Source organism: Balaenoptera borealis (assembly GCF_965194805.1).
Source record: "Balaenoptera borealis genome assembly, chromosome: 3".
Taxonomy (NCBI): Eukaryota; Metazoa; Chordata; class Mammalia; order Artiodactyla; family Balaenopteridae; genus Balaenoptera; species Balaenoptera borealis.
In genome coordinates, this window is record NC_138866.1 from 65,907,047 (window position 1) to 65,934,396 (window position 27,350).

General features: G+C 42.3%; 1 protein-coding gene and 1 long non-coding RNA gene across 4 annotated transcripts in view; one reads left to right on the forward strand and one right to left on the reverse strand.

The window, feature by feature from the left end:
• The window catches only part of LOC309625139, a 479,966-nt gene extending 457,058 nt beyond the window's left edge, over positions 1-22,908 (forward strand). Inside the window, exon 2 of the long non-coding RNA XR_014242346.1 lies at positions 1-22,908. This is a non-coding gene — a long non-coding RNA (uncharacterized lncRNA).
• The window catches only part of NUBPL (NUBP iron-sulfur cluster assembly factor, mitochondrial), a 438,815-nt gene continuing 421,842 nt past the window's right edge, over positions 10,378-27,350 (reverse strand). For all 3 annotated transcript variants that reach the window (XM_082384184.1, XM_082384183.1, XM_082384182.1), the window contains one exon: positions 10,378-25,559. The gene's annotated coding sequence lies outside the window, so the exon portion shown is untranslated. The remainder of the gene's footprint in view (positions 25,560-27,350) is intronic.

The following is a 27,350-nucleotide window of genomic DNA, read 5'->3' on the forward strand; positions in this document are numbered from 1 at the left end:
TGCGCGGACCTCTATCGCGGCCTCTCTTGTTGCAGAGCACAGGCTCCAGATGCGCAGGCTCAGTAATTGTGGCTCACGGGCCCAGTTGCTCCGCGGCATGTGGGATCTTCCCACACCAGGGCTCGAACCCGTGTCCCCTGCATTGGCAGGCAGATTCTCAACCACTGCGCCACCAGGGAAGCCTGCACCAGCATTATTGATAAGGTTGCAGAACTTGAGCAAAAGGGTAGGGGAGACATAAACCTCAATAGCACTGAATTTCCAGCCTGTATAAAAGATCTGGCAGGAAAAAGAGCTTGAAATATTGGCAAGAATTAGGGGTAGACTCTGTGCATTGAGTTATCCCAATTACCTCAGATAATGGTGCGATTATATTATCACCTCTGAGGAGGATGAAAGGAGAATATGAAATGGCTCCAATCTCCTCAGGTTCTGTACCCTGCCCGGCACAGCATGGGCTCATCCTGCATCCCACATCCCAAGAAGGAGACTGTTACTCACAGATACTCGGTTCCCAGTTGTCACGTTGTGAGGAATCCTGTTAGTGTTCACATGAAACGTCCCCATGGCTCTCTCCCTCTGGTCCATGTTCCAGGAGAGATGACTGTGGTCAGAGTTGTCATAAAGTTTAAGTGTATATGAATCATAAATAATGACGAATAACCACATTATAAATTTTGCAAGGCTTGTTGCACAGAGATGAGATTTATACCTAAAGATACTGAAAGTAAAGCCTCCCTCCACCCTTTTCAGGCCTCAGGATACTCAGCAATAAACAGGGAAGGGAAACAGCCTGAAGAATTTATTGAGGAAAGTCCTTGACCAGCCACAGCTGGGGCACTCCTGGTGTTGCCTTCCAGTGTGTTCTTTCCCTTCTCAGGTGATACCTAGAGAAAGGGGGTGGGAAGAGGAAAATTCTCCTGAGAGAGCAGAATATAGACTACATTTCTGGGCTCCTCTTTAGAACCTGGAAGTTTAAGGTAAAGTTTCAACTCTTTTTCTTACATATAGAGCTAATTATTGATATAAAATAGGTATCTTCAATTTTTTTCCAGCTATCAATTATGTAGGTGTGCTTTAAAAAAAAAAAAAAAAAAAAGAAGCCAAGCCCTTGCTTCTCTCTGCTCCTGCCCAGTCAGAACGTAAGGAATAAAATAAGTGAAAGCTGCATGCTTTTTTACAATGACCCTTTGGGCAGCACTGCCCGTCTCTCACCCTGGGCCAGTGAGTCTATTTGCAAAGCTGATTTAAGATGAAAAGCAAAGTGTAGTGAACAAGCTGTACCCCTCTGCCCTGATGAATATTTTCTGAGTGAAGTTTTACCAGCCTCAAAATTTTTCACAAATTCAAGAGGAAAAGGCATTAGGCTTCTAAATGGCCTGGATCAGGTTTCCATAGTAGCTTGGTTAGACAACAGACCTTTTCCCAAGAGTTATGCAGATCTTGTCAATAATGCTGGTGCAAAAACAAGAAAGCCAACAATGGGGTCTTGTTCATTTTAAGCTGAGTCATGAAAATCATGCACTAAAACCATCCTTGGAGAAAGACCTGATTGGTAAAGCAACAGCCAGTAAACTTGGAAGGAATTTTTGAAAGGAAATGTTACCCTCTGTCTTCTGAAAGGCATTCAAAGCAATGAGATATTGAGGAAAAATGATTTGACGTTGCACTTCTTAACCTCATAAAACATTTTAAAAGCTAACTCATTATCATAATTTATAGCAGGAACTAGTTTCTTGTGTCTCAATGGACAGCCTGTGTGACATCATGGTCCCATTTGTATGATTCTTTTTTTTTTTTTTAATTTATTTATTTTATTTATTTTTATTTTTGGCTGCTTTGGGTCTTTGTTGCTGTGTGCGGGCTTTCTCTGGTTGCGGCGAGCGGGGGCTACTCTTCGTTGTGGTGCGCAGGCTTCTCATTGCAGTGGCTTCTCTAATTGCGGAGCATGGGCTCTAGGGGCACGGGCTTCAGTAGCTGTGGCACGCGGGCTCAGTAGTTGTGGCTCGCGAGCTCTAGAGTGCAGGCTCAGTAGTTGTGGTGCACAGGCTTAGTTGCTCCACGGCATGTGGGTTCTTCCCAGGCCAGGGCTCGAACCCATGTCCCCTGCACTGGCAGGCAGATTCTTAACCACTGCGCCACCAGGGAAGCCCATGATTCATTTTTTTAAAGGCAATCTTGCCAGACCATTATAAAGTAAAACAATTAATTACTTTTATGATAGTTGGTTGCCTTCTGGCCCCTACTTTTTCCTTCATGGGGAACATTATCACCTCATGCAGGCTTGCCTGATACTTCTGCCAATGTATGTCAGAACGCTGCCTGTACATTAACACGAATCATCCAAAACATGCAAAATGAGCTCTCATTTCATTGGCCATTGCAAATTTAATACTGTTCCTGTCTTGTGTTTCTTACAGCTCTGCCTTCTACTGCAGGATCCCTTTACAGCAAAGCAGTTATTCAACCTGACCTGCGCTACCATTACACCAAATGTCACCATTCATCCCAACAAATAGGAAAGCTTTAGTTAAGGACAGAGATGTTTTCAGCTCTCTCAAAGAGGACAGTGAGAAGGCTGTGGTGATGCAGAGTAAAGGATTAGGAAATTACACCTTCTGAGACTCTTCTTATCTCCACCTACCTCCAAGGGAGAGTCAGATGCCATCTAAGTCAAAGTGAGGCTAGCTTTTATTTCTCTGCCCCCTCCTTCTCACTTCCCAACCTTCCTCACAATTACAGCAAAAGTATAAAACCACTTCTCTCTTTAGATTCTCTATTGCTTACTATAATTATTATGGCAACAATTGCTGGGTGGATTTACAATCTGATATTTTACCACAATGCAGATATTAAATCCTCTTATGAACATGATCTCATTAATTCTTATAACAATAGTCTGATATGAAACAAGGACTAAGACCTTCAATATTGATTCTCTATACAGACAGGGAGAGCGAGGCAAGGTGCTGGGAGGCCACAAGGGAATTAGCTAAGCTGGAATTAAAACCTAGTATTCTGATTTTCATTTAGTGCTAGTGCTACCCTAAATGATTCTACATCTTAGAGGCGTAAAATACCCACTTGAGGATCAGCCAGGATGAAGTGAAAGTGAACATAATTCCATAGCATTTCATAGAGCACCATCTGACTGCAATCGCTGAGTCTCTTAATTCAAATCCTTAGAGGGAAATCTCACTGGCGAAGCACTATCTGTAGATTGATACCCTTAGGTTAGGTGTGGGGGAGGAAGCATGTGTGATGCTAAGGTGTTCCTGCAGCTAGAAGGGGAAGTTAAATCAGACTTGTCTCACCTATTTGTTCCAACAAGTCTTAGTATGTAATTGTATTCAGCCTTGTCTTCATATTTAACTTGTCCTTCCTAGTACAGTAAAAGTTTCTTGACATTAGGGCTCTGTTGTTTTTTTTTTTTCTTCAGCCTCTCAGGGCCCTATATGTGGGTTAGCAAAAATACTGGTTGAACTGATTTTATCTTTTATTTGGTACACACCAAGTAAAAAGTGTAAATACTTCTAAGCCATTGGATGGGTGAATATTCATTTAAAAGAGATAGAAAATAGCCATATTTTTCTTTACAGAAGCTTGGTCTTCTCATTGGCAAACATCACATACAAGCATTCCATATTTCCAAATGGTTTTAAGATGATGTGTTCAGAGACTTCAGCGTCCCACAATGACAGAGTAACTGATACCTGGCTCGTCTTCCTACTGCAATAAACTATAACAATGAACGAGACAAATGAGGCAACTGTTTTCAGGCAAAGAACAATAGGGAGCATAGGACTATAATTCTTGTAATTCTGCAACTCTTGAGAGAAGGGAAGCATGAAATGAACCCCAGAATTGCCCCAGCTTTCTGCCCTGGGCATACTTCTGCCATAATATGAGGAGATGTAGACAAAGCAGAATGAGCAGATAAAGCAGAGATTACAGTTCCAGGCTGCTGAAACAGTTACAATGTGTGAGATCAGATGCTAGAGAAGAACCTGTGCAAAGGGAGATCCCAAAAGTCTGTGTGGGGATTCACCATGGGTCCTTGGTATGGGTGGGGCTGCACATCACAGGGCAAGACTCCATGAGGCTCAGCAGAGATTGATTGCTGCAGGGCTGAGAGCTGAATGGTAATACCAATGGTAATGCCAAAGGTTGTGTAGCACTGGTAGATATTGGAGTTCTAGTCCAGAATTCAGTTGAGACCTGAGAAAGACTGTGCTTTAGGATTACAGTTCCTACTTGAGAAATAAGAACTTTAAGAGTAAGAATCATATCATAGAGTAAGGACTAACTTCAAAACCAAAACAGTCCTCCCCTAACAAAAAACAAAACTGAGTCTGACAGAACCAGAAAGTATCTACCAGTGACTTAACTACCCATAAGAACAAAACTCAACACTTTTTACACCCAACACTCAACACATAATCCAGAGTCTCTATAATGTATCATCCATAATGTCCAGGTTACAAGAAAAATTTACCAGGTATGCAAAGAAAAAGATAAATATGACCTAAACTAAAGAAATAGAGGGAAAAAAAAGAAAGAAAAAAACCAAGATATTCCAGATGTTGGAATTATTAGACAAGTACTTTAAAAGTGCTACTACAATTATGTTAAAGGACTTAAAAGATGGTTAAAATTAGTGCACAGATGGGAAATCTCAGCAGAGAGATGAAAAATACAGAAAAGAATAAAATGGAAATTCTAAAACTGACAAGTACAAATATATGAAATGAAAATTATTAGTAAACTTGAAGAAAGACAAATAGAAATTATCCATTCTGGAGATAAAAGATAGGTTAAAAAATGAACAAAACTCAGTGATCTATGAGACAATCATGTGGTCTAACATACTAAAAAGTATTTCTTTAATCCAAAAGAAGTCAGGAAAGGGGGAACAAAAAACAGATTTGGCAACTAGAGAAAAAAATGAGATGATATACTTGAAACTAATAATTGTATTAATGTAAATGAACTAATATTCCAATTAAAAAGGAGAGATTAAAAAGTGAGACCCAACTAAATATTGTCAAGAAGAGATCCACTTGATATATATAAACACAGAGATAACTTAAAGTGAAAGGTTGGAGAAAGGTATATTATGTAAACAGTAAGCAAAAGAAAACTGCTGTGATTTATTAATATCAGACAAAGTAAAGAGTATTATCACAGATTTTTTAAAAGGATTTTTTTTTTAAACATCTTTATTGGAGTATAATTGCTTTACAATGGTGTGTTAGTTTCTGCTTTGTAACAAAGTGAATCAGTTATACATATACATATGTTCCCATATCTCTTCCCTCTTGCATTTCCCTCCCTCCCACCCTCCCTATCCCACCCCTCTAGGTGGTCACAAAGCACCAAGCTGATCTCCCTGTGCTATGCGGCTGCTTCCCACTAGCTATCTATTTTACATTTGGTAGTGTATATATGTCCATGACGCTCTCTCACCCTGTCACATCTTACCCCTCCCCCTCCCCATATCCTCAAGTCCATTCTCTAGTAGGTCTGTGTCTTTATTCCCGTCTTGCCACTAGGTTCTTCATGACCTTTTTTTTCCCCTTAGATTCCATATATATGTGTTAGCATACTGTATTTGTTTTTCTCTTTCTGACTTACTTCACTCTGTATGACAGACTCTAACTCCATCCACCTCACTACAAATACCTCCATTTCATTTCTTTTTATGGCTGAGTAATAGTCCATTGTATATATGTGCCACATCTTCTTTATCCATTCATCCGATGATGGACACTTAGGTTGCTTCCATGTCCTGGCTATTGTAAATAGAGCTGCAATGAACATTGCGGTACATGACTCTTTTTGAATTATGGTTTTCTCAGGGTATATGCCCAGTAGTGGGATTGCTGGGTCATATGGTAGTTCTATTTTTAGTTTTTTAAGGAACCTCCATACTGTTCTCCATAGTGGCTGTATCAATTTACATTCCCACCAACAGTGCAAGAGTGTTCCCTTTTCTCCACACCCTCTCCAGCATTTATTGTTTGTAGATTTTTTGATGATGGCCATTCTGACCAGTGTGAGATGATATCTCATTGTAGTTTTGATTTGCATTTCTCTAATGATTAATGATGTTGAGCATTCTTTCATGTGTCTGTTGGCAATCTGTATATCTTCTTTGGAGAAATGTCTATCTAGGTCTTCTGCCCATTTTTGGATTGGGTTGTTTGTTTTTTTGTTATTGAGCTGCATGAGCTGCTTGTAAATCTTGGCGATTAATCCTTTGTCAGTTGCTTCATTTGCAAATATTTTCTCCCATTCTGAGGGTTGTCTTCTGGTCTTGTTTATGGTTTCCTTTGCTGTGCAAAAGCTTTTAAGTTTCATTAGGTCCCATTTATTTGTGTTTTTATTTCCATTTCTCTAGGAGCTGGGTCAAAAAGGATCTTGCTGTGATTTATGTCATAGAGTGTTCTGCCTATGTTTTCCTAAAAGGATATTTCTTAAGGAGAAATCAGGAAGACATAAAAATTCTAAATGTATACTTACCTAATTACAGAACTTCAAAATTTATGAAATAACAACTGGCAGAACTAAAGGGAGAAATAGACAGTCATAGGTGGGGATTTTGATACCCTTCTCTCAGCAATTGATAGAACAATTTAAAGAACCAGAGTGGACAAGGAAGATTTAAACAAAATTATCAACTAACTAGATGCAGTTGCCATTTAGAAAACACCACACTCAACAACTGAGAATACACATTCTCTTCAAAAGCATATGGAGTATCGGAGGTCCTAGCTACAACAATCAGACAAGAAAAAGAAACAAAACATATCCAAATTGGAAGAGAAGAGCTAAAATTGTCATTATATACAGATGACATGATACTATATATAGAACACCCTAAAGACTCCACACAAAAACTACTAGAACTGATAAACGAATTCAGTAAAGTAGCAGGATACAAGATTAACATACAGAAATCAGTTGCATTTTTTTACACTAACAATGAAATATCAGAAAGGGAAAGTAACAAAACAATCCCTTTTAAAATCACATAAAAAAATACTTAGGAATAAACCTGACCAAGGAAGTCAAAGACTTACATGTTGAGAACTATAAAACATTGATAAAGGAATTTGAAGATGATTCAAAGAAATGGAAAGATATTCTATGCTCTTGGATTGGAAGAATTAATGTTGTTAAAATGGCCATACTACCTAAAGCAATCTACAGATTTAATGCAATCCCTATCAAACTCTCCATGAGATATTTCACAGAACTAGAACAAATAATCCTAAAATTTATATGGTATCATAAAAGGCCCAGAATTACCAAAACAATCCTGTGGAAAAAGAACAGAGCAGGAGGTATAACCCCCAAATGGATCTTAGAGAATGACAAATGATTATTGTAAAGTTAACCAAGTGCTGATTCCAATTGCATCTGCTGTTCCAGATGTAATTTCATTGTTTGAGCAAATGTTACACTCCCCCTGGCACCTGATATGCAGCTACTGATCCGGCAAATGCCTGTTTCTCAAAGCCTATTAAGTAAAGAACACCAGAAACAGTTTGCTTTCAGGGGGCAAAGCCAGCAATACACCTTCACTGTCCTACCTCAGTGGTATAGCAACTCTCCAGTCCTGTGTCATAATTTAGTCCACAGTACCTTGATCACCTTTCCCTTCCAGAAGACATCACACTGGTCTTACTATGGGCCACCAAGTTACTATGCAATCTGAGCTTCCCATCATGAACTGGGTGTTGTCTGACCTACCAAGCCGTTAAGGTTGGGTTTGCACAGAAGCACTCCATTATCAAATGGAAGTGGTATATACAAGATTGGGTTTGAGTAGATCCCGAAGGCACAAGTAATTTATATGAAGAAGTGGCACAAATACTCATGGTCCCCACTCCTGCCACATTACCTTCTCTCCCCTAGGCCATACCTATGACTTCATGGGGAGTTCCCTACAATAAGTTGGCTGAGAAAGAGAAGACTCATGCCTAGTTTACAGATAGTTCTGCACTATATGCAGGTGTCACTCAAAAGTGGATAGTTGTAACACTACAGCCCCTTTCTGGGATATCCCTGAGGGACAGTGGTGAAGGGAAATCCTTCCAGTGGGCAGAACTTCAAGCAGTGCACTTTGTTGTTCATTTTGTTTGGAAGGAAAAATAGTCAGAGGTTCAAGTCTATGGTAATTCATGTTCTGTGGCCAATGGTTTGGCTGCATGGGTAAGAGCTTGAAAGTAACATGAATGGAAAATTGGTGACAATAAAGTCTGAGAAAGAGGTATGTAGATAGACTTCTCTGAATGGGCAAATAAAGTGAATATATTTGAGTTTCATGTGAATGCTCACCAAAGGGTGACCTAAGCGGAGGAGGATTTTTTAATAATCAAGTGGATAGAATAACCCTTTCTGCAATACATGTCATCCTCTTTTTCCAGCCACTCCTGCCATTTTCCAAAGGGCTCGTGAATAAAGTGGCTATGGTAGCAATGAGGGAGATTATGCATGAGATCAGCTACATGAACTTCCATTCACCAAGGCCCACCTGAATACAATTACTGTTGAAGACCCAATCGGCCAGCAGCAGCGCTGAGTTCTTGATATGGCACCATTCCCCAGGCTAATTAGCTGGCTGTCTGATGGCAAGTTGATTACAATGAACCACCTCCATCATGGAAGGGGCAGTTCTTTATTCTTACTGGAATAGATACTTACTCTGGAAATGGATTTGCTTTACCTCTGTGCAATGCTTCTGCCAAAACTACCATCCATGGACTTACGGGATGTCTTATCCATCATCATGGTATTCCACACCGCATTGCTTCTGATCAAGCGACTCACTTCACAGCGATGGGCTATGTGGCAATGGGCTCATGCTCATGGATTTCACTGGTCAAACTATGTTCCTCATCATCCTGAAGCAGCTGCCTTGACAGAGTGGTGGAATGGCCTTTTGAAAACTTAGTCCCAGTGCCAGCTAGGTGGCAATACCTTGCAGGACTATGGCAATATCCTCCAAGAGGCTATGTATGCTTTAAATCAGCATACAGTATGTGGTGCTGTTTCTCCCACAGTCAGAATTCATGAGTCTAAGAACCAAGGGGTGGAAATGGGAGTAGCACCACTCACTATTAACTCTAGTGATCCACCTGTAAAATGTTTGCTTCCCATCCCTGTGATTTAATGCTTTATTGGTCTGTTGATCTTTGTTCCAAAGGGAGAAATGCTTTTACCAGGAGACACAACAATGATTCTATTGAACTGGAAGGTATAACTGCCATTCAGCCACTTTGGACTCCTCATGCCTCTGAGTCAACAGGCAAAGAAGAGGGTTACTATACTGGCTAGAGTTATTGATCCTGATTATCAAGGGGAAACTGGGCTGGTACTACACAATGGATATAAGGAAGAGAATGTCTGGAATATAAGAATCCCTCAGGGTGTCTCTTAGTACTACCATGCTGTATGATTGAAGTCAGTGGAAAACTAGAACAATCCAATTCAAGCAGGACTGCTAATGGTCCAGACAGACCCTACAGGAATGAAGGTTTGGATCACACTATGAGGCAAGGAACCACAATCAGCTAAGGTGCTTGCTGCAAACAAAAGGAATATGGAAATGTAGTGTAAGAAGCTAATTATAAATACTAGCTATAACTACGTGACCAGTTACAGAAATGAGGACTATAATTGTTATGAGTATTTCTTGCTTATTTTATTAAACATGTTTATGTATATGTGTGTATATATTTTTGTTTGTTTTCTTCCCTCTCTTATCCCCATATCACCTAACATAGATATATTAATAGTTAACTTTACATAACAGTATTTAAATTAGAGGATATCAGGGAGAAGAGTGAACATCACCCAAGACCTTTTCATCCTCTTTTGGAGAAAGGATCAGTGCATTTTTGGTTATATACAGGATAGTTGTATCATGCTAGGCAAAAGTAGGGCTTTGTTATTGTCTTTATTTGGAAATTATAGTTTAAGGAGATATATATGAGCGTCACATTGATAAGGGATAGACTGTGATGATCCGTTTTATGTGAACTCTACTAGGCAATAGTCCCCAGTTATTCAATCAAACACTAATCTAGGTGTTGCTCTGAAGGTATTTTGTAGCTGTGATCAACAGCTATGATCAGCTGATTTTAAGGAGATTATCCTCACTAATTTGGGTAGGCCTGACCCAATCAGCTACAAAGACCTTAAGAGCAGAACTGAGGTTTCCCTGAAGAAGAAAAAATTCTACCTGTGGACTGAAACTTCAACTCCTGCCCAGATGTTTCCAACCTGCTCTTCTTTATGGCCTGTCCTACAAATTTTGGACTTGATTACCCAGCACCCAATAAGTATAAGCCAATACTTGCAATATAGCCATCTTTCTTTCTTTCTTTCTTTCTTTCTTTCTTCCTTCCTTCTTTTCTTTCTTTCTTCTTCCTTGCTTTCTCTTTCTTCCTTTCTTCCTTCCTTCCTTCCTTCCTTTCTTTCTTTCTTTTTTCCTTCCTTCCTTCCTTCCTTCCTTCCTTTCTTTCTTTCTTTCTTTTTCTTTCTTTCTTTTTTCCTTCCTTCCTTCCTTCCTTCCTTTCTTTCCTCACACACACACACTCACACATACACACTCACACATACATATCTATATACACATATATTTACCCTACTAGATTCTTTTCTGCTGGAACCCTAATGCATATACTCCTCAACTCCTTTTTGAGGCCAGAAGAACCTTGATACTAATACTTGACAATAACATGAAGGAAAAGAAAATTACAGACTAATATAGCTCATGAATTATAGAAACAAAAATTCATAATGAAATGCTAGCAAATCAAACGCAATATAAAAAGGATAATACATCATGACCAAGTGGGGTTTATTCCAGATTGAAAGTTAGCATAATATTTGAAAATCAATCACTGAAATTCATCATTTTAACAGAATAAAAGAGAAAAGCCATATCACCATCTTAATAGAGGAGCAAAAGCATTTGACATTCCACATTCACTTGTGGTAAAAATTCTCAAAAAATGAGAACTAGAAGGGAATTTTCCAGAGTGTGATAAACAGCATCTATAAAAACCTACAGCAAATATACTTAGCAGTGAAATATTGGCTGCTTTCCCCCTAAGATGGGAACAAGGTAAAGTGTCCACTCTTACCATTTCTAGTCATCAATGAACAAAGAAGTCATAACCAGTGCAATAAAGCAAGAAAAAGAAATGGAAAGCATAAAGATCTGAAAAGAAAAAACAACACTGTCTTTATTTACAGATGGCAAAATTGCTTATGTTGAATGGTGAATACAACACATACTAGGTTTGTGATCTTGGACTAATTACTTAGTATAACAGGCTTATTGTCCTCATCTGTAAGGTGGTCATACCAAGTTATGAGGATGTGATGAAATAATACACATAAAGTGTTTAGCACAATGTCAGGCTCATGTGATGTTAGTGTTGACAGTGATGGTGGTAGTGGTGGTAACTTAAATAATCCAGGACTTTATCCAGAATTTAACTTCTCTGTGCCTCGATATCCTCATTGGTTAAACAGATAATACTATTGCCTACCACATAGTGTTCTGTGAGGATTGCAAGCAAATGCATATACCATGCTTTGAACAATGCCTGACACAAAATTAGTGTCAATAGTGTTAGCCGCTTTTATTATTATCCAATTATGTGTTCCATGTTTAGAATAATCTCATATCTTAAAACTGTTCTCTGAGAAGCCACCTTAATAGAAAGGATTTGGGATTCAGTCTTCTTGGTAAGAAACATAGTGGAGCTCCTCTGAAACCCTAAAGTGATTTGTAGCCAAAGAAATTTAATTAGATTCAATAAGCTGTTATTGAAAACCTACTCTATACCAGTTGCTGCTAGGCACCTTTATACATTTTAACCTCTTTTAATCCTCAAACCAGCTTTTGGGTGGGCACTTCCTCAGGTCCATTTTATGGGAGATTGGGACACAGGGTAAATAATTTGCCCAAAGTCCCACTGCTAATAACTGACCAGGTTAAAATACCATTTCAAGGCCTCCAAGTCCAAGCATTCTCATTGCTTCTTCATCATGTACAACATAAGTAGCCCCCAGCTAACCTCACCAGATTGTGTTTATTCTTTATGTACAGATAAAATTAGTCAGTCACGAGCATTTATGCTAAATGTCCAAATTAACACTGCGAGTGTGTGTCAAAGGAATCCAAATTGTTGATGGGGGCGGGGAAGGAGGGAGGGAGAAGGTTTCTCTCCAGTCCAAGTGATTTGGATCCACACCAGTGTATCTGCCCCCGCTTTCTAGACTCTGTGCTGTGAGAAAGAGATATCAGGGCGTATAGTAAATGGAGTCTCACCAAACTCCATACCTAATTCTTGTCGGAAAAAAACAGAAGCAGCTAAAAATGTAACCTGTGTTGGATCCCTGCACAAAGTCGGCCTTCATTAGTTATTGCTACATGTTGATCTAGAAGAAATATTTCATTAACTACACTCTTGCTGTAGATTTTATCTAGTTGCCATAGAAACTTTGGAGGAAAAGCTTGTTTTTAACCCTTGGACTAGGTTTGCCACCCAGTTTTATAGCTCTATTTAAGAGCCCCCTTATTTTAAACTCTTCCTCTTCTGCTCGCCTGTTTTCTTCTCCTATGAGACAGCTGGACAGGACCTGTTCATGACCTTCAAACTGCCCCCTAGTGTGTTTTGAAGGCACAGTTCCTGAGGGTGGATGGCAATAGCCAACAGCGCTTTTCTGTGTTTATCTGTGAGAAGGGCTCCGGTCACGACAGAATTTTTTTAAGCTGAAGTTTCACTTCATCAAAGATAAAAATGAACTTTCGTATTTCTATCTCCTCTGCCAAGTAAGCTTCCCCACCTAGCCCAAGTCCTTAAAGAAGAAGTAATGAGCCCCACCCAACTCCCCAGACAGCCCCCAAACTGGAAGTGTCTAGTTTCTAGATGCCCTGAGTCATTGTGTCCTCCCACAGGCCCCCTCCTCTCTGTTCCTAGAGTTTCCAAGTACACCACTAGGGCTGTGCTTGTCTGCACAGCTTTCCCATCCCTGAGGGATGTACACATGTATCTCAGAGCAGGAGTCTAGGCTCAGTTTACAGCCAGTTGGCTCCCAGGATGTGAACTCGTAACTGTCTCCATACTAGATGACATCTTTCTAAAGTTGTCCCTTTCTTCTCCTGTCTGGGAGCTCACTGGCACAAGTGGAAATTCTCATCTGGTTATAATTGGTTTTGCTCCACAGGAGAGAGGTGGGTGTTGGACAGTGGGTTGTATTTGGTATGTTGTGGGTGGGGTGGGAGGCGGGGTCAGTCAAGGCCTGGGCTTGCTCTGGTTTGGAGGGAAGGCTGAGGGCCAGATGTTGGACATTTCTGGAAGTTAGAAAATGTAAGCTGTGGAGGACAGGAAGATTGCTTCCAAGCTCTTTTAATTTTGGTCGTGGATGGAGGTGTGGTTGGGTACCATGGCTGAGAATGATCTCACATAAATAACATACTGTCCCTGCCAAGGCAGACATGGTCTCCCAGAGAGGAAGTGGAGGTAGGGCCTCATCTTTGTCCAGGAGCGTGACTGCCACTCTATGGACTTAGCCTCTCAAGGTGAGGATGAAAATTGGGTACAGTGGCCTACTAAGGACTTGGAACTGCCAGGTAATCCCACCTTGCAGGAGTGCACCCACTTGGGAGGACGTCTTGTATTAGCATTCTCCTTCTTGTATTAGCTCTGGGGCTCTGATTATGGAGCCCGAGAGAAAGGCCTGGATGACTCCCACAAGCATAGGGAAAGATAAAAATTCATTACAAACTGTTCTGTTCCTGTGATTACTAACAAATGAGTGAGATAAGCCAGCTCATCAGTGAAACACTCCCTGGAGATGAAAGGGCTTCAGGGTTGCCAAGACAGGCAGTCTTTCCTTGGTAGAAAGTCCAAAGGTGACCACTGTGGCTGGACAGGTATCTACACCTGACTCTAGGCTACAAATACCCAGGTGAGCCCCAGATGTGGGCAAGGAGGAGTTTCAGTTGCATCTATGGGTTGCTCGTAGCTACAAACTCCTTGTTCGTCTCATTTCTGAATGCCTCTCATGCTTCAGACAAAGCTTGCTGCATACAGTAGATGCTGAGCAAGTGTTAAATGTATACCAGGTTACTGGTTGTTGTCTTTGCTACACATCATAGATTTCTTTTTTTAAGTAACAACTTTATTGAGACATACTTCACAAACCATGAAATTCACCCTTTTAAAGTATACAGTTCAGTGGGTTTTAGTGTATTCACAGAATTGTGTAATTGTGTAATTGTGTAATTATTACCACTATCTAATTTGAGAACATTTTTACCACCTCTCCCCAAAACTCTGTAACATTCTTCCCTATCCTCTATCCCTCAACCCCTGGCAACCACTAACTCAGTTTCTGTCTCTGACAACAGTTTTCTGATAATTGCGTTCCACAGTTTTATGTATTTCTGCATAAGCACACAAAGCAAAATGTCTACCTGGTCATGCTCTTCAGAAAGCATTCCTTGTGTTATCCTGGTTCTAACTAATTCAGTCTCATCCTTTCTATCACTTAAAAGAACAGATGGCTTCAGCCTTCTCCAGGCCAAGGCTGAGTCTCTGGATTGCCAAACATGTTGATGAGCTCTGAAATTCAGCCCAGAATCACAATGAAAGCAAATGTGAAATACCTGGATATCACCAAACTAATTCAGGCCTATCCCATGCTCTAGCACCATTTAGCAGCTACATGGGTGACCCATTCTGGTGCAATGACTCTTAGTGGAAATGGAATTTGGGGCATGCCAGGTCAGTGACAGGAGGTTAGGCTTGGTCTGAAAAGGCAGCATTGAAGATGGGCAGTGGCGTCAGCCACGGGACTTCACGTGAGGAAACATCAAGTGCTGTTTTAGGAAGAGGCCCGAAATCTGAGGTTACCCTGGGAGTAGGAGGCACAGCCTGAAGATCTCAAGCCCAGGGCAGAGCTGATTCAGGATACAGGCTGGGCAGCCAACTCCTGAGCACCGGAATCTGTGCAGGCTGAACAGGGTGATTCTGAGGACTATTGCCAAATAGCTGGTTGCTACCTCAGTCAGATTTATTAGCCCAGTTCAGCAGTGTTTGCCTGAGAGTGCTTTAAAGGCACCATGGGAACTTTGACACTGGGAACTGACTCACTGATAGATAACAACGTGGAGGAGGTTAGTTCTTCCTTCTGAACTTCCTTCCTTCAACAGCTTAACCTGTTTAGAAAATGAAAGTTGGTGAGAACAATTCTCCAGTTACAGGAACATCATGGCAGCTTCCCTTAGAAGAGGTGGCAAGGCTTTGTGATCTGTTTATAGTCAGTTGTTAACGTGTGGCTTTTCCAGGCCAGAATGTGAGCTTCTTGCAGAGAGAGTCGGTGTCATTTTCCTTTTTTGTATCCCAGTGCCTAGAAGTTCTGGCACATAATAACCACTCAATAAAGACTTATTTAGTGAGTGAATAAATTTCTAGTACCTGTCTCCATAAAATATATGTTCCCATTTCTTTTTCTAACTTCTCAAGGAAATAGGAGGGAACTACTAGTAGCAAAATTTTCTACAGAACTCAATGGCAAAAAGAGTACCCTTTCTCCAAGAATCACTGCATTGAGGAGGGCAATTATGATAAAATGTAAATGTGTGCTTTTAAATATGCTACTCTTATCAGGGGAAAAAATGGTACTGCACATCCAAGGGGAAAATATGTGAGCTGAATAAAGAATAAAACAAAACAAAACAAAAACATTTGATGTGAGGCCAGGGAAACAAGCTCTTAAAATGCTGGTGCAGAGACAGCAAGTACCTCACATGCATGTGGACCCCCTTCCTCCCGTGCCCATGACAGACACCGCTAATCAAGTCTAGGCTATTCTTTCCCACCAAACTGAGGCTTAGCTTCAGAATCCTTGTCAACACTGTATTTCATGCGGTCGTTACTGGGTGGTTGGTGCTGAGAGACGTAATATAAGCCATTAGTTATGGCTGAGCTGGAGCGTAGGAAGGACAGGGCGGTGAAAGAGTGTGAGGTCATTTAAGGAAGATGAGAATGGGGCCCGGGAGGAGCTCCAACAGACGGCTGAGATCTGTGGTGTGGCCCAAGCCTTCTATGTAGCTTGTTGGGTGCGTGTAGAGCAGTCTCAGCCTAACTCAAGGAATGTCCTGGGGCTGGATCTGAGACCCAGACAGAAAAAGGTCCTGTTTTCCAAGAGGCCCGAGAGGCTAAGCTAAGAAGTCAAGTCACCTGGCAAAGTCTGTTATCCCAAAGCATGAGTCCGGAAGAGCAGCCAGTTTATTGAAGGAGGAAGGAAACAGCATTAATTCTGCACCAGGCCCCATGAATAATTGAGTCTGCCCAGAAGACATGCCTGTGCTGTAAGCTGCTTGTACCCCAAGATCGCCTGCCCATGTGGAAAATGCTAGTGTTATACAATTTGATGGAGCAAACTGCTTCTGCTCCTGGGTTAGGGGTGACACGGGGACAAGGAAGGATGGATTTGTTTCTTCTGAAACAAAGGGAAGCTGGTAAAGGAAAAATCTCTCTTCTCCTGTCTTCCCAGGAGGGGACAACAGAAAATTACCTGGGTATAGCTTTTTGTTTGTCAGTAGCACCTTTGTAAACCTGAAATGTTTGCATCTATCTTCACAGCAAAGCTCCGTAGGGCATGGGTTTCAGTTTCTCCTTTGAGGTGGAGGAACTGGAACCCAGACAGGCTGCATGATGAGTTCTCTGACACACAGGAGACAGCTGGGATCAGCCTTCAGGCTCTTCTGGTTCAAGACTTGTCTGAGCTGACAGTAGAAAACATGATGCCCAATGGTTCCTAGCATAAGGTCATCAAAATAGCCGTGAAGAGAGGTGGGCAAGAACCACTATGAACCTAAGTTGAGTTTTCTATGGCATTTTTCCTCTGAGAAGCTAGAAGCATTTTCTTGCTTTACATTGAAGGGACTCAAAAGGTATATATATATATTTTTATGTCAATAACAGCCTTCTAATATGCATGCTTGAGTACGGATCAGAAAGAGCCAGTGTACAGGCTGGCCCATCCTTTCTCAGAGGCAGTGTGGAATAAGAGAAGTTAGGAAGACCTCGATTCCAGCTTTAGCACTTAATAGCTGTGCAGCCTTAGGTAGTTATTTTCTCTCTCTGAGCAACCATAAATTTAGGATACAACTATTTACTTCTTAAAGGCTGTCCTGAGGATTAACAGGGTTTGTAAACAGCTTGACACATAATACATGATCAATAAAGCTAAATCCATCCCTCCTGGGTCAAGACAGAGGCTGGTGGTTTTGTTCTTATAAAGTAGGCAACACAGGAGAAGTTGGTTAGAGATGATTCTGGACTCCGGGATGTCCAGACGTCCAGGCCAAAACTCTTTCCTCTTCTCCATCTCTCTGCTGTCTCGCCAGCCCGTAGGCTCAGGCCAGGGGTGAAGGGGGCGGTGGGGAGGAGATGGAGTGGACTCTGGCTCCCAGGGCCCTGGCTCCTAAATGGAAGCAGGCAGCTGTGTCCTGCCCTCAGGGCTGCTTTTGAGTTTATTTCAAACGAAGCACCATTTGGAGAGAATTATAATCATCTTTTTGGGAGGTGACAAAAGCATGGAAGTCTGAAGGGGGAGCTGGAATTAAGGAGAGATGAAGCAGGGAGCCACACCACAGAGGACCCTGGTCACCGGAGAATGCTCCAGAAGAGCATCAAAGCTGGTTGCTCAATGAATCCCCTTCTTGGCCCAGAAAACACACACCTGTGTCTCTGTCTCCTCCCACCCTCAGGAGCTTGGGCTCAGCCTCTGCCAGCTCCCTCAGCCAAGCCCATGGCTTGCCAGGAGGTCAGGTCCAAAACACAATTGCAACAGCAATAGTGAAGGCTGAGCAAACAGCCCCGAAATGATGATGAAAAGCTGAACCGGGGGAGCAGGCAGGCTGTCCGGGAAAGACACCAGGATGATAAATCATGGCAACCAGGCCCCGAGTTCTCTCCAGATCAGGAGTTTCGCTGCGAGTGGGGACACAAGGGAAACGGCTACTCCTCCTGAGCACATTCTGGAAAAGTGGCACCTTTTCTTTTCACGTAATACGTTCACGTGACGGTTGTCAAGACCACGATGAAAAGCCGTTAGAGGGAAGTGTGAAAGCAGAACCCTGAGGCCTTAGAGAAGGCAGTCAAAGGCTGGCATATTTTTAAAAACGAATTCTTCCCCAGCGACCCCTGGTACAGTCCTGCCCTCAGCTAAGCCTCCAGCACAGCCTGGGTTCTTTGTCCTGGAGACACTCGAAGCTCTGCAAGGTAGCTGCCCTTGAACGCCCGCCTGGAAGACAGAAGCGTGGTGCCGACGGGAGAAGGTTACCCTCCTGTGCTTGCCGGGGGAGTGAGTAAAAGCTGCACAGGAGCACAGCCCTGGGGAAGGGAAGGTTGGCCGGCAACCTCCACGAGGGGCGCCAGGACAGCACGATGACCTTCAAAGCCATCCCCTTCCTCCTCATTGGCCATCCAGCCCCTGGCCACTGGTTCCCAGGGTGCAGCCACTTGTACCTTCAGAAGAAGCAGACCTGTGGCTTTTGAAAAGCTTAAGATGCCTCTAGCTGAGGCCAGCCTGCCATTCCTTTCTCCAGAATGTTTTCCTTTTCCCCTCTTCCCATTCCTGCATCACCCTAGCCCCGGCCATGTCATCTCATTCTTGGATAATTGCAATGGCTACAGTGTGGCCTTCTCAGCACAGCTCTCTCCCCTTCAGGTTTTCCTTGCCATGACCATAAGACTTTCTTCCTTCACGACTTTTTTTATCACGAAATTCCCAATCCAAGTTTTACATCAATATCCTGTCATGCAGTGTCTGGAGCCCAGACCCCTCTGCCTGGCTTTCCAAATCCTCTGTAATCCAGCTCCAGCTTCTACAGCTCGTGGAGAATCTGGACCTTCTGTTCCAGCTAAGCCAGCCTCCTCCCTGTTCCCTGTTCATGCCAGAATCATCCCCACCTCCATTTCTTATTCCTCCTTTCCGCAGTGCCCGCCTCACCCTTTCTGCCTAATCAAATTCCCCCCCTCCTTCCAGCCCAGCTGCAGTCCCCTTCACTCCTTGCCTTACAGGACTTCCTAGGCCCCCATGCTCTCTCGCTCCTCTGAATTTCAGCTGAAATTAGCAGCTCAAAGAGGCTCTTGATGAGCTTCTGATTGTCTCATTTGTCTGGCTCATCTGCAAGGGATTTGAGAGCAGGGCCACTGCTCATATCCTTCAATGACCTCAGGAGAACCAGGACAGAGCATGGTGTTCCCACATAAAAGGGGCACAATTCATACTTGTTGGCTCTACAAAGTAGGGTGACCTTGAATTACAGTGAGATCATTCATTCAACAAATGCCTATTGAATACCTACTGTGTGTCACGATCTGCGCTGGAGATCAAAGTGTGAGAAAGATGGGGAACTAATAGGCCAGTGGGAAACATAGTTAAACAAGCAGTTACAACACAGACTGGCAATGAAGACTCTCTGACCGGGAGCGAATAGCATGCTACAGGGTACAGAACGAGGGCAACTCTTCTCCTAGGCTTGGGAGATCATGGAATGCTTCCCATGGTTGGTGTTTCTTAAAATAAGACCTTGAGTTAGCTGGTTATGGGTGTTAGGGAGAATGAAAGAAGAGTATTTTCAAAGAACTGAAAGATTTAACGTAGCTTGATCATTTCTAGGATTGTCACCTTGGCTTTCCTCTATTTACTTAAACGGCCTCTTGCCATAAATAGTTATTAAATGATAATGTAATTATCTGTCTGTATCTACTGACCTATCGATTCTATCCATCTATATATTCCTAGCCAAGAACACACAAGTCCTTTGTACTTGCTAGACATGGTCTGAGGAGGAGCACAAGCATACATATTTTATAGCATCTCCGTAGCTTTTCATTCTTAGCTGCCTGAGATGTTTGGGATAGTGTTTCTTACAAATGGAAGGTGGGGAGGAAGGGGGATGGGAGAGGGATGGATTGAGGTCTCTCTTACAGAACATTCCAGCCCATTGGTTTCACACAGTTTATTGCTATTCATAGCATTCCATTTTCATCCAAAATGTGGGAATGATCTGACTGCCAAGCTATTATGGATAAAATGAAGAGACTGCCTATGTACAAATCTGTATTCTCTTTCTATTACCAAGTGCCAAAGGTCTAAGGCCCATCCCAGCTAGATTTTCACATGTTCAGACTAGCAGGGTAGTTCCTTGAATAGAAAGAAAGCAAGATTTACACATCACCCATTTCTCAGAACAGAGTCACAGCCTGGACGTACTGGCATTTTATTATGCTACTTCTGGATTATTTATTTAATATTGTTTCATTAAATTTTCAAAGAACACAGGTGGTTTTTACCAATAAAACATGGAATGCCAGGGTATGAAAATGGACGGTTAAATTCAACTAATATTTTTGTTCCTGAAAGAAGTATAATGTTTGTGTATTTATGTGGGAAAATAGATACTATTTTGTGACCAAAGATCCTTTCAGTCACATTGAGACCATCCTCTCTGTGGACCTGTGAGTACAGCGCATGGTGCCGCCTACCAAACTGAGCTCTACCCCGATCTGCCCAAGCAACACAGCCTTCCACTGCCGTGCAGAGGGATGGCTGGACCTCAGCATCTTGTGCTAAGTATTCAGGGCACAGACATCAAACTCCTCTTTGTTTTCCATGGGATGGCAAAAGGCTGGGAAACACACTCAGGGCCCCGCACCTCTATTGACTGGTTTGGAAACAGGAAGGCCCTGGCTGCAATATTCAACCGCATTAAATGCCCGGCATTATCCAGAGCCCTGAACATGGGTTCATTGTCTGGCTGGTCTTTGCCGCTGAATGCGCTGGAGAAAGGCCGTGCGTAATTAGGGACCGCCTGGTGAAAAGGGCTTCGCTCACACCACATGCCCAGTTTTTGTCCTTAGAGGAGGGTGTCAATCTGAGAAAGGGTGAGCCCCTAGGGAGAGACACTTATAAACGATTTTGAGGAGGGGTGGCTATCTTGTTACGGTGACTTTGGGGTGTGGAGAAGATTCCTGGTCAGAGTTTAGATTTAGGCCAGGACAGCTGCCAGTGAGAGAATCTAACAGAACTCTGTTGTTGACAACTGTGCATGGTGAGCTGTGGGCTCCTGTGCTGGGGGACCGGGATGTGTTTTTCTAATAAATTCTTCCCAGTCGGATGTGAATTGTTTCCAGGTACTTAGATGACTCAATGACTTAATATTTCATTTTAAACCATGCTCTGCACAGGAAACAAGGCTGACATTACTGGGATTTTTAGACTTTAGATGTGCCTCATCCAGCCAGGTTGGTTTCAAACCCTGAGGTAGCATTACAGAAATATTTCTTATGAACATTAATAAATAACCCACAGTGTTCTTTAGAAAAGCAGAATCAGTCTTTTCAATGACACGAAAAAGCTTTGAAATGAGGGGAATGTGGAGGTTTTCAGCACTCTTTAGCATAAATTCAATCTCTCTGAGTGGAGGGTTTCCCCCCCCGTATTGCCAGCTTTCCTTTGCTAGACCACAAGTCTCCTTTAATTCCCGGACCCTTTAGCTTGTAATTTTTTAAATAGCCAAATATGTTCCCTTTCAGGAGGATCCCAATAATCTGAACAAGCTAACAAGCTTTCTTTCCCTGTCCTTTGCTCCTAGCATAAATGTGGTTTCCGAGCTGACTCTGGTACCTACCCTCAGCAGCTCTGCTTCCCCTGCCCCACAGTCTGGCTGTGGAGACGTAAGCTCAGAGTTTTGGCCAGGCTTGGCTGTGCTGAGACCAGCTGTTGTGATTTAACCATGAACAAACTCAGAACCTTAGCCTTTAAAGAGAACCTGAAAGTCATTTGGTTCAATGACCTTCCCCAAGTTATCTCCTCTCTAGTTGAAATCCTCACTAATTTGTAAGATGGTCTCTGTATCAGTTGACATTGCTAACTGCCATAAAGCTCTCCCACCCACCACCCCAGTGATTCTACTTCAGTCATCCCATTTCCTGTATCTATCCTTGGTACAGCCCTCTCCAGAATGATCATAGCTAGTTGCTTATATATCATTTTCCTCTGCTGAAGTCTTGAAGGCAGTAGCCCTGTCTTATTCATCTTTGTATCCCCATTGAACAAGAGCTGAAAAGAAATGGGCAATTCTTTCACTTCAGCACTAATTCATCTCACTCTATCAGTCAACCAAACCAATCTATTTAACTATTTCATAGTTAAATATCCACATTTCTCCAACTTGCTTGAAAAAATATCATGAAAAAGCCTGTCAAAAAGCCTTCTAAAACCCAAACATATTCCCCTGACCTTTGGGTTTAATATTTCAGTTTAGAAAGTGGAAATGAACTTGATTTGTGATGATTTCTTTTTACTAAATCCATCTTAGAACCTGGCAATCATGTCTCCCCTGTCTACATTTTAACAAACTATTTGTTAGATAACCCATTCTAGAAATATGCCAGTGGCTAATGTTAAGATCACCAGTCCGCAGTTTGCAGAGTCCACCTCTGAAATTGGGGGGTACCAATTTCCCCCTCTGATCTATGGCTATTCATTCCTTGGTAACTTGTTCAAAAACTGTTAAAAAGTTGTTCCTTGGGCTTCCCTGGTGGCGCAGTGGTTGAGAATCTGCCTGCCAATGCAGGGGACACGGGTTCGAGCCCTGGTCTGGGAAGATCCCACATGCCGCGGAGCAACTAGGCCCATGAGCCACAACTACTGAGCCTGCGCGTCTGGAGCCTGTGCTCCGCAACAAGAGAGGCCGCGATAGTGAGAGGCCCACGCACCGCGATGAAGAGTGGCCCCCGCTTGCCGCAACTGGAGAAAGCCCTCGCACAGAAACGAAGACCCAACACAGCCAAAAATAAATAAATAAATAAAATTTAAAAAAAAAAGTTGTCCCTTAATCATATATTTCAATTGTTTTGGTTCCCTGGAAAGTAATTTATCTGGCCTTGGAGACCTGAATGCATTTCAAATGGCCAGCTGCTCTCAATATCTTTGTCCTCAATTGCGGCTTTACCTCATCTGTCTAGGATGTGTCCTCACCAATGAAGGGAGATAAAAATCAATTCATTCCTGCCCATGGGGATAGTATAACTCTGGGAGGTGGAGTGTGGTGAGTCTGGAGCGTTCCCACCAGCTAGTGGCAGAGGTGGATTTACTGTGAAGCTCATGAAGCTTAATCTTCAGAGTCCCTTACTAATTTTGTATTCTTTTTCTTAAAATTGTTCTGTTAAACTGTGTAACCTTCAAAGCACAGACATGTGGATCTGCCCTTGAGTCTTGTGTAAGGTCACATATTATGCTTCTACTGGAAATGTTCTTATGGGTATTGCAAATAACCGGTCTATCAAAGCAAGAATAGAAAATATAGGGGTGTTTTATGGGCTAACCAGGAGGCTTGAAACAGTCAGCACTGATACTACCATTTCACCAAGACTTTAGGAAATTCACTTAACCTTACTGTTGTTTCATTCTCTTACCCACAACATGGGGAAAATAATCCTTCTTTCAGTCTTAGTTGATACTCATTCAATGCTGACCCACTATAGGTATACCTCACTTTACAATAATATGATAAATAAAAAGAAATATTTGTTGACATTATACATATTAAACAGAAAAATTAACCTGGCATAATGAGCATTTATTCTACAAGGGAATTAATTTAATTAATGAGTACTGAATTTTAAAAAAGAATATGAGATTTGCAGTAAGGAGAACTGACTTCTGAACACAAGCCAGGAAGCAGTGGAAGGTTGAGTGTGCCCCTGCACCCTCATGAATCTTAGTTCCTGCATCTGGAAAATGGAGATGACAACACTTCCTCACAAAGATGTTGTGGCAGTTGATACCAAATATACTAAGATGCTCTGTAAATTGTAGAAGCGATTTATAGATGTATGGTGTTATTATTGCCTTAAACCATCAAAATTATGATTGATTTAAAAAATCCAACCTACACAAAATTTCCTGAAGTACAGACTGTACATACTATTGGCAGTCACGTAGGGCAGGAGTTAAAAATTTAGTGAACGACAATGCAAATATCAAATGTTATACAGATAAATATCAGTTTAAAAATCAATAAAATATCCTACCTCAAGAGCACATCTCTCTGATCCAGACCCAACTCTTTCCATTCAGCACAGTAGAAAAGCTAGTGATGTTGGGAGTCATACTGGGAGTTCAGGATCAGTAGACTTGTTATCCGACCTTGTTATGGAATAAACATTCCTTCAGTTCCTTCTTTACTGTGTCCCAAAGTCTGGGATATTTTGTTGATACTTCCCAGCTCAGGAAAATGTCTCTCTAGAGTTCCAAAGTTCTTGCACCTGAGGGTTCTGTCTTCTTTTGTTTACCCATAATATCACAAATTTCCAACTTGAGGATGTCCCTCCATTCAGAGAAACAACCTTGGACAATAGTCGCAGGTTGCCCTTGAGATGCTTAAGCTCCTACCTGGCAGGAGGAATTTTACAACTGTTTCCTTTCAAAGGTTGCCAGGAGATTTGAGAAGGCTTCAAGCCTCTTTTAGACATTTCCAAGCACCTTGCTTGCAGGACTAATCTGTTGAGTTGGAAGGCTATTGCTTGGCTTTGCTTAGCTCAGTTTAACAGCAATTTAAACATAGATTCCGCTCCTCACAATCTGTCGTTCTACAAGGAAGGCCTCATTTCACAAAGTTCCACGCAGAGTACAGCTTCTAGGCTCGATAGAGACAACTGCATTCATTATCGCCAGCCCTGACTTTCATTTCAGCGAGGAATCCTGTTTCAGTTCATTATCTCTCAGAGTTCCGGCTTCATCAGTCTCCATTAGGAAGTACCTTGCCTTTCTGCCAAGAGACACTGAAGGTGAGTGGCCCAGTTCCCTGCCTCAGGGGCCAGCTGCCAGCAGCCCCCCGCTCCCCCCTCCCCGCAGCCAAGCACCTCACCCTCCACCTGTAGGCCAGAAACCCAACTTCCCTCATTAGGGAGAACGTCTTGTCTGAAATTACCTTCTGACACGTGGAGTTCGGACAGCATGCTCTCTATGTTCCTCCCTGTTTCCTTTCACCCGTGCCATGGAGGGTTACCTCACAACTCTCCTCTCACCTCAAAACTCTGATCCCGAAAAGGATCTAGACTGGGGGTTCAACCCACCTTTCTTTCCCTTCGCTGAGTTTAGTAAAACAAATAAAAAACCAGACCCTGTGTAGCATGAAACATCAAAGCTTTGTCCAAAGAGACAGTGCACACAAGCAACAGAAAGGTGATTGTTTTGCAGACTTTCCACTCAGAAGGATTTAAAGCCACCTCAGCCCGGCTCAGGAGGGACTTCATGCAGCCTCTTACAGGATGGAGTCAGGAACCGCCCAATGGAGCTGCCCCCTTTCCCCTCAGATCTCTCTATCACCTTCATACACACCAGCTTCAGCTGTGCCTTCATTCCCAACAGCCAGCACCTGCTTCTCATGTAAAGGCCCACCCTCAGGCCTGCACACAGACAGCTGGAAGTGATGGGGAATTTCTGTCCTGGGGAGGGAAAGGGGGAGGGGGAGGACTTAACAACCAATGACTGTTGATTAGATGGAAGATATTCCAGCGCCTTGCCCATCCCTTCCTGATGAAGACAACTCTGAAGTATGACCTCCTCTCTCTCCAAGAGCAACTCTGTGGGACTTCACTTGATATTTTCCTATACCTCCCTTCCTGATCGACCTCCCTGCCCATTTTTCCTGGGAATGCTTCCTAATAAATCTCTTTCACATGATCCTTATCTCAGCAGCAGCCTCTGAGGAGCCGAACTTAAGACATCCCAGGACGAAGCCAAGAGGCTGCAAAAAGGGGAGAGAGAGAAAAACAAGTCTCCAACAGTTGGGAGCCAGAGATGTGGATGGAGGGAAATGAGAGAGGAGGGCTTGATAGAAAGGGCTAGATAGTTTTTAGACCGAAACTAAAGAAAAATTTTGTACAATCTTCCAGATCCCACATGTCTTCTAATATGTGTGTGTGTGTATACATGTGGTGTATGATTTTCCTTTCCCCTTTCTCTTTCTGTCAAAGAATTGCACTGCATGCCCTTTGGATATTATAGGCATAACTAAAGAGTTGCATGTTATTTTAACCTAAAATATATTTTCTTTATGCTTTCTTAATTTTGGTAACAACAAAACAGCTCTCACAGGAAATAAAATAAGTGAAAATACAGTTTAAAGAAGTGACATTATATGAGCCTCTAGCAAAGTAACTCTGGGGTATGACAGAAAGAGGTGGTGGGAAAGGAGAGGCATCTTCTTTCTGGGTTAATAGAGGTACCCATTTGATCCTCTTGCCCCTGAGCTGTGAGGGACAGCCCTGCCTTGGTAGTGGGTTTGAGAGTCTTAGCTGAGACTCTTACCCTCCATGTCTCCTTTCTCTGACTGTGATATGAATGATGGTGATGAAAACATCATCCATTATATCATGTTTACAGGGTACCAGTGCTCAAATTTATTAATGCATTTAACTCTTGCAATGATCCTTTGAGCAGCTATTGCTATCTTCATTTCACTGATGAGGAAACTGAGGCACAAAGAAATAATATAACCAAAATCTGCACTGGTACATAAAAAGATGCTCAACATCACTAATAATCAGGGAAATGCAAATCAAAACCACAATGAGCTATCACCTCACACCTGTCAGAACGGGTATCATCAAAAAGACAAAAGGTAACAAGTGTTGGCAAGGGTGTAGAGAAAAGGGAATTCTTGTGCACTGCTGGTGGGAATGTAAATTGGGGCAGCCACTATGGAAAACAGTATGGAGATTCCTCAAAAAGTTAAAAATAGAACTACCATATAAATCCAGCGATTCCACTCCTGGGTATTTATCTGAAGAAAATGAAAACATTAACTCAAAAAGATTTATGCAACCTCATGTTCATTGAAGCATTATTCACAATAGCCAAGACATGGAAACAACCTAAGTGTCCATCAGTGGGTAAATGGATAAATACAATGTGATTTACTCAGAACAGAATATTATTTAGCCATAAAAAGAATGAAATCTTGCCGTTTGCAACAACATGGTAACTTTGGGGGCATTATGCTAAGTTAAAGAATTCAGCAGAGAAAGATAAATACCATATGATCTTTAAGAAAAAAAGCAGCTCATAGATACAGAGAACAGATTGATGGTTGCCAGAGACAGAGGGTGGGGTGGGCAAAATGGGTAAAAGGGGTCAAAAGGTACCAACCTACGGTTATAAAATAAATAATTCATGGGGACGTACAGCATGGAGACCATAGTTAATAATACTGTATTGCATATCTGAAAGTTGCT